The 13154-nt window shown below is 42.3% G+C and overlaps 1 long non-coding RNA gene across 1 annotated transcript; it reads right to left on the bottom strand.

Annotated features, from left to right (window-relative positions):
- Positions 1–2629: 2629 nt before the first annotated feature.
- Positions 2630–9976, bottom strand: LOC138849365 (uncharacterized). The gene is made up of 5 exons (XR_011388122.1): positions 8321–9976; positions 7565–7705; positions 7274–7343; positions 5072–5397; positions 2630–4131 (listed from the first exon to the last, which is right to left on the bottom strand). It is a non-coding gene; the product is annotated as an uncharacterized lncRNA (long non-coding RNA).
- Positions 9977–13154: the final 3178 nt, after the last annotated feature.

Genomic DNA, 13154 nt, shown 5'->3' with positions numbered 1-13154 from the left:
AAAGAAGGAGGTACCTTTCTCTGAAGGGAGGAGAGAACTTCCACTTTGACTATGACCCTGTCGGCATAAAATCGAAGTCAGCGAACTCAAAAGACTTCCATAGCCTTGGCAACTCATGACTAGAGCCTAGGGAGATTACTGACACCATAAACAAGAATGTCAAATTGTTAATTCAACAACAGGAGTCACTGTGTATTTACTCCTCATGTGGGATCTGTCCTTAATGTGTTGTCTAATGTGAAGTAATGCTATAACTAGTACTGAAACAATATTTTACACTTTGTTTTTCTGTGTGGGTGTAAACTGATGAAATCTTTACTTAATATATACTGAATCGATCTTCTGTATATAAAGATAATTGAAAATGAATCTTGATGTGAATGGAATGGGAGAGGGAGCGGGAGATGGGAGGGGTGCGAGTGGAAGGGAAGTTATGGTGGGGGGGAGCCATTGTAATCCATAAACTGTACTTTGGAAATTTATATTTACTAAATAAAAGTTAAAAAAAAGAAATGGGAAAGAACTTTTTTTATAAAACCCCAAAAACACAGGCAACAAAAGTAAAAGAAAAATAGGGTTATACCAAGCCAAAAATTTTTTGCAGAACAACAACAACAACAACAACAAAAAAAACAATCAACAGAGGAAAGAGGCAGACAGTGGAATGGAAGACAATATTTGCAAACTATACATCTGACAAAGGGCTAACATCCACAAAATATCAGGATCTCAACTCAATAGCAAAAAGAAGGAAGGAAGGAAGGAAGGAAGGAAGGAAGGAAGGAAGGAAGGGAGGGAGGGAGGGAGGGAGGGAGGGAGGGAGGGAGGGAGGGAGGGAGGGAAGGAAAGAAAAACAACCTGAGTTTTAAAATGGGCAATAGACCTAAATAGATATTTCTCAAAATAAGACATACAAATGACTCAGGAGTAGATTTTAAAAATGTTCAATATCTGGGACAGTGCCATGGTATAATAGGTTAATCCTACACCTGCAGAGCCGGCATCCCATGTGGATACCGGTTCTAGTCCTGGCAGATCCTCTTCCAAACCAGCTCTCTGCTGTGGCCTGGGAAAGCAGGACAAGATGGCCCAAGTCCTTGGGCCCTGCACCCACGTGGGAGATCCGGAGGTAGCTCCTTGCTCCTGGCTTCAGATGAGTGCAGCTCCGGCTGTTGCAGCCCAACTGGAGAGTGAACCAACAAGAAGGAAGACCTTTCTCTGTCTCTCCCTCTCACTATGTGTAACTCTACCTCTCAAATAAATAAATAAAAATTTGTTAAAAAATCTTCAATATCACTATTCATATGGCAAATGGAAATCAAAATCACAATGGGATATAACCTCACTCCAGTTAGAATGTCTATTATTAAAAAGACAAAAGGTGGCCGGCGCCTTGGCTCACTTGGCTTATCCTCCGCCTACGGCGCCAGTACCCTGGGTTCTAGTTCCGGTTGGGGTGTCGGGTTCTGTCCCGGTTGCTCCTCTTCCAGTCCAGCTCTCGGCTATGGCCCGGGAGTGCAGTGGAAGACGGCCCAGGTGCTTGAGCCCTTCACCCTCATGGGAGACCAGGAGGAAGCACCTGGCTCCTGGCTTCGGATCGGCACAGCACGCGGGCCATAGCAGCCATTTGGGGGGTGAACCAACAGAAGGAAGACCTTTCTCTCTGTCTCTCTCTCTCTCTCACTGTCTATCTCTGACTGTTAAAAAAAAAAAAAGACAAAAGGTAAGTTCTGGTGAGGAAGTAGCACAACCACTCTAGGAAACAGTATAGAGATTCCTCAAAAATTAAAAATAGAACTACCATTATTCAGCAATCTCACTGCTGGGTATATATCAAAAAATAAAATAAAATCAGCATGTTGGGGCCGGCACCATGGCTCACTTGGTCAATCCTCCACCTGCGGCGCCAGCATCCCATATGGGCACCAGGTTCTGGTCCTGGTTGCTCCTCTTCCAGTCCAGCTCTCTGCTGTGGCCCAGGAGGGCAGTGGACGATGGCCCAGGTGCTTGGGCCCCTGCACCTGCATGGGAGGCCAGGAGGAAGCACCTGGCTCCTGGCTTCAGATTGGCTGTAGCGGCCATTGGGGAGTGAGCCAACGGAAGGAAGACCTTTCTCTCTATCTCTCTCTCTCACTGTCTATAACTCTACCTGTCAAATAAATTTTTAAAAAAATCAGTATGTTGAAGCGACTTCTACATTTCCGTGTACTTTTGCAGCACTATTATTGATAACCAAGTAATGAAAACAATATAAGCATTCACCAACTGATGAATTGATAAAGAAAATGTAGTACACATATACCTTGAAATATTATTCAGCCATAAAAAGGATGGAATTCTGTCATTTGCAACGGCATGAATAAAACTGGAGGATACTGTGTTAAGTGAATTAAGCTAGGCATAGAAATACAAGTATTGCACAATCTTATTCATAGTTTAAATCTAAAAAATATTGCGCTCCTGGAAGTTGAGAATAGAATAATGGTTACCAAAGGCTAGGAAAGGAAGGAAAGAGAGAGAATGGGAAAAGGTTGATTAATGGTACTAAGTTACAGTGAGGTAGGAGAAATAAGTTCTACTGTTCTATTACATCAAAGGGTGACTATAAATAACAAAAATATACCATATATTTCCCAAAAAGCGAGAATAAAATTATTTTAATGTTTTCACCATAAAGAAATTATGTGTTTGAAGAAGTAGATATACTTACCCTGATTTGAACATTATACAATGTATACATGTACTGAAACATTGCATTATGCTGCATAAATACATACAACTTGTATGAGTCCATAAAATTATTAAAATAGATAAGAGAAGATCAACTACAGCCTGAAAGAAAATGTTTACAAAACATGCATTTGATAAAGAACTTCTATCTAAAATATGCAAATAGCTCTTAAATTCAAGAGCAATAACAAGAAGAAATTTATTTAACAACTGAGTTGTTGAAGATACTAACCTGAGATGTTGATAGGAGATATGAGGTGAGGGATACATGGGAACTCTTCATATTACTACCTCACAATTTTTGATTGATAAATTTAAAGCTGTTCTGAAATAAGCTTAAAATAAATGAAGACTGGTTGTAGGGTACTCTGGAACACTCTACTGTCTTAGCAATAATTTTGTGAATCTAAAATTCTTCAACATTTGTTTTTAAATTATCTTTAAAAATAAACCTCTTTCAAAACAATTCAAATATAAAATTCTTCTCAGGACAGACTGGTTGGGACAAAACAATGAAGATCATTTACATTACGTTATTCCTAAAGAATGAGTGATAGGCTCTTGCTTGTATATATGTCTGTGTTGGGAGGTGGGTGGGGTGGGTGGAGGAGATGATGATATCAAAATTTTTCATCCATTCTCTGATACACATTTTCCACTATTTAAATTTCTCAAGTCAGAATGTATTATAAATTGAAGGGAACATTTAATATGGTAGAGATTTTGTTTAGTTTGCTTTGGTTTCTTTTCTGAAAAGCTGTTATTAAATTGGTTGTGCATCTTACAATAATGTCCTTCCCAAAAAATCTTTCAGTTCCTGTTTAGGTTCATATGACGGGCTAGCTCTTCTCCAAGGAGGAAGTTGCACTTGGTTATTTTCATAATTATACTTTGAATGCCTGAGTCAAGGTTTACTGGGTAATGTTCTGAACTTTATCTTTGGATATTATTTTACATATAAGTACATATGCCAAGGGCCTTCTGACTGTCTGTCATATGCTTAAAAAAGTTTAAAAAAAAAAAAAAACTTCAGGCTGGGGATAGCTGAGTGCTTTACCACTGCTCTGTTTCATATGAAGCATCTAGAAAATTGAGGGTTATACCTGGTAATATCAGTACCGAAATCTGTCCCAAACCCCAGCAAAAGTGCAAAAGAGGTGAAATTTGCCTTGGCTGCTGGACACGCTCTGTCAGTTCAGGCTTCTAGAACAAACTGCCACAGATTGGGGAGCTGAATCAACATTTATTTCTCACAGTCCTGGAGGCTGGGAAGTGCAAGATCAAGGCACTGGTAGACTGAACGTCTGCTGAAGCTTGTCTTTCTCATTTGCACTGGCCATCTTCTGACTGTATCCTCACGGGCCACAAAGCAGGGGGACAGGCAAGCTCCCCTGTGACCTTCTGTAAGGACACAAATCCCATTTATGAACATTCTGCCTCATGACCTAATCTCTTCCCAATGAGCCAGCCCCTAATATCATAACCCTGGGTGTTACGATTTCAACATAAGAATTTGGGGAGGGCCAGCATTGTGCCATAGTGGGTTACACAGGTCCCTTCCCATATGGGCCCTGGTTCCTGTCCTGGCTGATCCAATTCATACCCAGCTCCCTGCTAATGCACCTGGGAAAGCACTAGAAGATGTCCCAAGTGCTTGGACCCCTGCACTCATGTGGGAGGCCTGGAGGAAGCTCCTGGCTTCTGGTTTCAGAATAGCACATCCTTGACCATTATGGCCCCTGGAGAATAAACCAACAGGTGGAAGACCTCTCTCTCTCTCTCTGTCTCTCCCCACCCCCCCCAACCTCTCTCTGTAACACTGCCTTTCAAATAAATAAAATTAAAAATCTAAAAAAGGAGAGAGAGAGAGAGAAAGAGAGCGCACATTTGGGGGTACAGACATCCAGTGTGCAGCACTCCCTTACAGCATTTACCACCCATCCTCTCCTTACAGGCTCTCAGCTGACCATGCTTGAAGCAGGGTAGCTATCAGCAGTCGTCAGGGGAAGAGTTTAATCTTCAAATTCCAACATCCCTCCTCCACATTTTCCCAGCTAGAATTTCCATTCTTGTGGAGATTCTTCTATACTTTCAGGTGTTGAAATATGACTATTGACAACATATTTATGTTAATAGATCAATATAGAGTTCAGCAAACTCTTGCATGAGTCAGATCTAGCATGCTGCTTGTTTTGTAAATAGATCAAATATAGCTCACAGAGTCTAAAATATTTACTATCTGTCCCTTTACAAAAAAAGCTCCCTGGCTCATGTTTTAGTATACCATTTGTGTTGGAGCATAGGAGTAATTCAGAAAGTAAATGATTTTAAAGTATCTTACTGTAGGCTGGCACCACAGCTCAATAGGCTAATCCTCTGCCTGCGGCCCCGGCACACTGGGTTCTAGTCCTGGTTGGGCTCAGGATTCTGTCCCAGCTGCTCCTCTTCCAGTCCAGCTCTCTGCTGTGGCCCAGGAGTGCAGTGGAGGATGGCCCAAGTGCTTGGGCCCTGCACCCACATGGGAGACCAGGAGAAGCACCTGCCTCCTGGCTTCGGATCAGCGCAGTACACTGGCCACAGCACGCCAGCCGCAGCGACCATTGGAGGGTGAACCAATGGTAAAGGAAGACCTTTCTCTCTCTCTCTCTCTCTCACTGTCCACTCTGCCTGTCAAAAAAAAAAAAAAAGTATCTTACTGTATACCGGAAGTAGCCAATATATTCTACCTGATTTTTGCTTTATAAGTGCATCACAGATACAACTCATTAAGCAAAAGTTATGATAATAATGTTGAAATGGAATTATGTAAAGGCAAATAATGAAAGCTCAGCCATCCAGTATTTAATCAAGATATCTAACAAATAGATCATGCCATAATTATGATCAAGATTGAAGGATATTGATCAAATTTCAAATAATGTATATTAATTTCATAACTGGTACTTTTAATAAGTTATTGGAATGTACATAATATTCATCATGGGGGAGGGGTGTACTTCAGTGTCCTGCCTTATTCAACAATTTCATTAAAGCCTATCGTAAGTACCTTTATTGCATTCTGATCAAATAGGCAGATGAAGACTTTAAGATCGATAAAAACATATTGACTGAAAGACTAGTGATCTCGGGGCCAGTGCTGTGGTGCAGCGGGTTAATGCCCTGGCCTGAAGCACCAGCATCCCATATGGGCACTGGTTCGAGACCCAGCTGCTCCACTTCCAATCCAGCTCTCTGCTATGGCCTGGGAAAGCCGTAGAAGATGGCCCAAGTCCTTGGGCCCCTGCACCCATGTGGGAGACCTGGAAGAAGCTCCTGGCTCCTGGCTTTGGATGGGTGCAGCTCCGGCCATTGCGCCAATTGGGGAGTGAAGCAGTGATGGAAGACCTCTATCTCTCTGTCTCTGCCTCTCCTCACTCTGTGTAACTCTTTCAAATAAATAAATAAATCTTTAAAAAAAAAAAAAAAAGAATAGTGATCTCAATAGATTGAAACAAGGAGATAATTAAACCTGGATGTCATTTCACAGGAATGGAATGGAAAGTCCTAACTGTGCAACACAAAACCAGCTACACAACTAGAGAATACGGTTCACAGGGCTTAGTAGCCCAGTAGGAAATTTGTTAGAGTTTAGCTACAGTAAACTCCATATGATTCTCCTCTGTATGACAATTGCCAAGGAAAGCCTGTTACATTATTTTTTAAAAGATTTAATGATTTATTTGAGAGGCAGAATCACAGACAGGGAAAGGGAGCAGTCTTTCACCCCCTGGGTCAATCCCCAAATCGCAGCAATGGCCAGAGCTGAGCCCATCCAACGCCAGGAACCAGGAGCTTCTTCCAGGTCTCCCACGTGGGTTCAAGGGCCCAAGCACTTGGGTCATCTTCCACTGCTTTTTCAGGCCATAACCAGAGAGCTGGATTGGAAGAGGAGAAGCCAGGACACGAACTGGTGCCCACATGGGAAGCCAATGCTGCAGGTGGAAGCTTAGTCTACTATGTCACAGCACTGGCCCCAAAGTCCATTACATTATTATGCATTCATTTATGTCCAAAAGGAGTGAGGGAAACAGTCATATGCTAACTGGAGAGTGTGTTCTATTGCACTGAGTGCTGAACTTTCAGAAAAAACTTTTGCAAATGGAGCTTGTCTAAAGAAAACCAACCAGAAAGGTGAGGGACCTGAAGTTAACTTGTACGAATAAAGGAAGTAAGACAAGGAAGAATTAAGCTGGTGTCTTCAGATGTTTGCGGGAATAAAGTTCAAAACTTGCCTGGACTAATCTTTGGGTCAATGTTAAACAAGCAAATGAACAACGAGAGTTGACTCAAAGGAGAATTAGTTTAGCGAGGCCACATTCATTCTCACTCAGGCCATAAAAGCAGATGGGTCATTTGGAGGTCAGAAGATCAACTAAATTTTTCCTATGACCTTAGTTGGGAGATTCTACAATCAATTATTCTTTAGCTCTCAGAGGCTGTGTTGTTGAAGAAGTTTCAGGGAAGTGCCCCCACTGCAATCACCTTACCGTGATATTCCCAGTACCTTCATAATCTGGTATCCACCACGCCAGTCCTGAGTCGTATAAAGTGGGTAATACTTGGCCATTTCTTACCTGCAAAGACAGAAATTTCATACAGTTCAATTTAGTTATCTAAGTTTTCTCTGCATGTGCTTTAAACATTGCAACCTCTGGGCATATGTGGTTCCATTTCTCTGACATGAGGTAAGGCTCCATGACACTCTGACCCCTCTGCTTATATAAAGATGATCTTTACTTCAGGTGCACCCACCCATGAAGGTTCATTATTTAGAAAACAACCTACTAGTGCCCACCTCTGCACATCTTCAGTGCTTCTGCTAGGGCAAATGATATTACTTGAAGTGGTGATTTGCCTGGCTCTATGGGTGGTATAGCTCGGCCTACTCCTCTCCACGGTGTGCCTTTCCAAACAGTGGGGTCTCGATATATACCTGCTGATGAAAAGGCTGAATATTTAAGAGTGACCATCCACTCTGCCTCTGAATAGAACTGATCCTGAGTGAAGGATATAATGAGAAAATTTCCCACAGATTTTCTGACCCACAATTTGCCGCAAATAAGATTATTATACAGTTCTCATCCTTTGCAGTCAGCAGAGACAAAGCTGAGCATCTGTAGATACATGCATATTAGGAGAGCTCTTGGCAGTGCAGTTACCGCGGTTGTTGTGCAGAATTATGAATCAAGCAGTTTGCCAAGGCAGGTCTAATATTCTTTTTCATACAATGAGGTAAATCTTCAATTTCTACATTCACTCCCATTTCATCCTTTTCTCTCCTTGAAATTTGTTTTGCAAGAGCATTTTAATGCATTTATCTCTCTCCCTCAGCTTGTGAAATTACTCATCCCCGGGATGCATAATTGAGAGGTGTCTTATTACAGCCACGGGATTAGAGCCTTTATGAATCACTCCAACATGAGAAAGATGTTTGTGTAAGAAGCGCTCACTTTATGTGAAAAGGATACAAAGAATTTTTAATAACTCTCGCTCTTGGTTTGGGCAGGTTTACAAAAGAGAATCTCGATGCATGCAGGCTGCAAATACATACCACTGACACATTTCAATGTGAAATGCCTTCATGCAGGCAGGTGACTTTTAACGAGGATATTGCAGCATGTGTTTTCATTGGAGTCTCCTCCTCAGAAACCCATGACTTTGACACTCTGGAAGGGAATGTCTTTAAACCTCAGATTAGCACACCGTAGAACTTTAAAATCGGAATTTCAAATTTCCCCAAGAGGAAGGACCTATCTGGTATAGGAAAGTGGCAATTATCTTTAAAGAAAAGCTACTTGGATGAGTTTCCCCAAGGTGGATGTGAAATCCTCTGCACACCTTTCACAAGATCACACAGATCTTAAAGCATGATCATTAGCCACACTCTATCAAACCCAGGGCATTTGTTTTATTAATGAGAACATCTTGAGTTCTAGGTTTATAATGGAAGTGTGAGAGTGTGTGTGTGTGTGTGTGTGTGTAGTCTTTTTTCATTTATATTTATTAAAACCAGTTTAGGCTATCAAGAATTTTTTGAGAATGCTGAGTCTCCTTGTTACATCAGGAATCACTGGAACTTTGGCGAATGCTATGTAGTCTAAGGAAGGCCCTTCAAATGAAATGGCTAATACTGGAATGAGCACTGGATCTACAAAGAGATGGTTTGCAATAGAGAGCCTGGGACGTCTAGTTCTCTAAACTAGGTCCTCCTGATGGCTGCTCCTTTTTGCTCCAGCCTCCTTTTGAAGTGTTCTAACATATTTACTTTTCAGAAATTGTTGACACTAAAGTGTCTGAAGCTCATTCACATAAATGGAGATGAATCATTGAGCGGAAAGCAAATATCTGAGCTGCAGTAGAGATTTGGATCACATCTAATCCGACTCCTGTCTAAATCGATGAAATGAAGCACAGTCCAAAGAAGTTGAATGCACAAGAGAATCCCTGAAAAGTCAGACATGCAGAAAGCATGTCCACTCCTTCTCTTTCCAGACTGTTTTTTGAATACTGTTTCCCTGCCCTGAGATGAAATCTTCCCAGCTGTTATCAGAGAGTAAAGAATAACATGAATGAAGAGTCTAATTTTCCAATCACTCAGAAGCTTAACATCTGCATTAGTCAGCTTGGGCTGCCCTAACTAAATGCCACAGACTGGGCAATTCAAACAACAGGAATGTATTTCTCATGGTTCTGGAAGCTGGGGGCTCTAAGATCTGGATGCCAACAGATTTCTGGGAGGAAGCAGGGTCTTCTCCCTGGCTTACAGACGGTCACCTCTCACTGTGTCGAGGGGAGAACACAGTATTTCTTTCTCCCTTTTCCTCTTCTTGTAAAGCTGCCAGTCCTATCAGATTAGGGCCCCACCCTAATGACCTCACTTAGCTTTAATTGCCTCCTGACGAGCTGTCTCCAAATGCAGCCACCCTAACAGGCCTTCGACGTAGGAGTCTGAAGGAGGAGCGAGGGACACCCGTCAGTCCTCAGCAGGAGCAGAAATTCCCTCTTGCCTAAGTCACAGCTGAAGCCAGTCTAATGCGGCTCTGGGAAGAGGTCAGCTTTCTGCAGCTTTATGCTATTATTCTTCCTGGCCTTTGTCCTCCATTCACAGAGCTGCTGCTCTCCTTTGTGATGTGGAGAGGAAACGGAGAATCAGAAGACAGACTGTAGCAGGTAGTTCTCTCTTAGCTATCCAGGCATTTGGGCAGATCTAAAAAAAAAAAAAAAAAAGCCATTTTTAGGGTTCCCTTGAGGGTTCTGTAGACACACCTGCAGGTACCAAACCGCTCCCTTGCTGAAGACCCTGGGGCACATGGCATCTCCTCTAGCTGACTGTGTGGACACCTCCCTCAGTTCCTGCTTCCAAGTGTCTCACAGCCACGCCTTGTTGTGTCATCATGCCCTCTAGTAAGCTTCTCGCTCAGACGCCCTTCCAGATAACTCCTATTCATCTTCCTTCTGGAGCCCATGCAATCGTCTGCCTTAGCCTGTGAGCAAGAAATCATCATCAAAGCTACAAGTTGCTATGTGCCAAACCCTGTTAAAGCACTCACATAATTCAACTCATTTCATTCTCGCAGTACCCATTCGAACTGTTTCTACTAAGCTGCAGAAAAGTTAGTTATTCAACCATGAACACCCAGTGCACACTGGAGGGAGGCAACATAGGAAATCAAGCAGCGGGGAAGAAGCATTTGTTCCAGCACTTAAGATGTCTACATTTCACATCGGAATATGTGCATTCAATCCCCAGCTCTGGTTACTCCAGCTTCCTGCCAGTACAACCCTAGCATGCAGAGATGATGGCTCATGTAATTGGGTCTCTGTCACACATGTGGGAAATCTGGATTGAGTTCCCAGCTCCTGGCTTTGGCCTTGGCCAAGCCCTACCTGTTGAGGGCACTTGGGAAGTAAACCAGCCCGTGGGAGTTCTGTGTGTGTGTGTGTGTGTGTGTGTGTGTATGTTTTCTCTCTGACTCTCAAATAAATTAAAAATAATAATACATTTAAGCGGCTGGCACTGTGGCACAGCAGGTAAAGCCTGCAGTGCCAGCATCCTATATGGGCACCAGTTGGAGTCCCACATGCTCCTCTTCCTATCCAGCTCTCTGCTGTGGCCTAGGAAATCAGTAGAAGATAGCCCAAATCTTTGGGCCCCTGCACCCACATGGGAGACCTGGAAGAAACTCCTGGCTCGTGGCTTCGGATCGGCGCAGCTCCGGCCGTTGTGGCCAACTGAGGAGTGAACCAGCAGATGGAAGACCGACCGACCTCTCTCAGCCTCTGCCTCTCTGTGGCTCTGCCTTTCAAATAAATCTTTTAAAAAAAGTAAGACAATTTAAAAAAATGAATTCAAGCCATAGAACCTCATAAGCCCTACTGCAAACCACGGCACATTGAGAGAACAACCATGTGTTTTTTCTCTCTGAGGCGGCCTCCTCAATCTGTCTTCAGAGGCAGCTCCAGTCTCAGTTACCTTTCCAGGTAGAAGTCAGGGACTCTCCCTTGTTTTTCCCATCCCATGGAGCGCATGCTGACTTCTGCAGGGATTTCATGGAAGTCTGACTTATTCAGTTTCTGTGGAGAGGATTACCTGTCCTTGCCCATGTGGAAAATAAGTAGAAGCCTAATATCTCTGAAGAAATTCTTTTTAATGAACTCTTACAAAGCCCATGTGCTGGTGTTGGGCTAAAGATGGAAGAACTGAAGGTTTTGAGATCCCTCACTTGTAATCCTATACTGATGACCTAGAACTTCCCATTGGAACATCAAGTACCAAGGACCAAATACCTGCTCCTTTCAGCTTTGAGGCCATAGCTGAAGCTGTCAAGAGAGGAAGCGTCCATTTTAATGTTCTACTTAGCTTATTACTGTCTGTTACTCAGCTAATTACTAAGCCAGGAAGAAAGCTGTCACCTAGTTAGAAACAAATTAATAAACCTCCAAGGAAGTCAAAGCTATGGGATAAAATGATAATGTCAATGGGTATATTTCTAATTTTCATCTAATTAACTATTCTATGCATACTTCAGAATATGGCAAAGCTTACCCAACTCCCATAATTCCAGGGATGAGTATATGAACTCAGTCCCATTGATCATCAAATTCCATCCCACCAGCTCCAGGGATGTACAAGTGACCCAGTTTAATTCAGTGAGTATTTCCTTCTATTTATCCCAGAACTATTAGAAAATAAATGCTTTATTTTTTTCTGGGCTTGTTAAACTGATTAAGTCTAATTGGTAGCCAATTTTGCCACCAATGGAGATAATCCATCTAATTATGAAGCCAAAACATAGGAAAACATGCCAAAAGAAGAAGAATCAGGATGGCACATCAGAAACCCTGATGGAGTTACATATGAAGCCAAAGCTCTGAAATTTTCAATTATACAAAATCAAAAAATTTATTGAGCAATCAACTTGCAACTGAATGGTCCTAATAGATTGTTTTCAACATTAATGGAAAATATAAAGAATTTTCACAGGGACCATCATGAGATATAGATTGTTCCTCCTAATACCCCTAAAATTATATGCCATATGCAGTTGATTCCACTGAACCTATGCCCTAGGCACTGTCAGTTCCCTAACCTCATCCCTTAAGAAATGTTATTTGTGCAGAACCATGGGTTTCCAACATCAAACACCTAGATCCTTTTCTTGAGGGCTTCTGCACATAGAATTCATTTGTGCTTATATGCTGGTGGACCAGAATTTCCTCCATTTTTTAAAGATTTATTTATTTATTTGAAAGTCAGACTTATAGAGAGGGAAAGGCAGAGGCAGAGAGAAAGACAGAGACAGAAGTCTTCCATCCACTGGTTCACTCCCCAAATGGCCACAACGACCAGGGCAAGGCCAGACAGAAGCCAGGAGCTTCCTCCAGATCTCTCACATGGGTACAGGGGCCCAAGAATTTGGGCCATCTTCCACTGCTTTTCCAGGTGCATTTGTAAAGAACTGGATAGGAAGTAGAGAAGCAGGGACAGAAACCAGAATACATATGGGAAGCCAGAGCTGCAGGTGAAGGCTTTATCTGCCATGCCACAGCACTGGACCACATTTCTAAATAGCTTCTATATGCTGGAAGGAGTCTTCAACTAATGACTGTGAAAAGTTGGTAGGTAAACACCCCAGTTCCCTCATACCTTATTTTCACTGACACACAACCAACCACAGTTCCCTATAGGATTGAGTCAATATAGCCACAAAGGGTAATTCAAAAAGTTCATGGAAAAATGGAATTAAAATTTTATTTTGATGCAAAGGAATTTTAATGCAGCCACAGATTTCCTTTTACTTAATCTTTCATTAGATGCCATTTTTCAGAAAGTATATGCAGCAATTCTATCCTTGCATCAATCATATTGCCATAATCTTCCCAGT

Source organism: Oryctolagus cuniculus, chromosome 4 (assembly GCF_964237555.1).
Source record: "Oryctolagus cuniculus chromosome 4, mOryCun1.1, whole genome shotgun sequence".
Classification (NCBI taxonomy): domain Eukaryota; kingdom Metazoa; phylum Chordata; class Mammalia; order Lagomorpha; family Leporidae; genus Oryctolagus; species Oryctolagus cuniculus.
The sequence above is the reverse complement of the archived record's forward strand: the minus strand, read 5'-3'. Positions and strand labels throughout refer to the sequence as shown.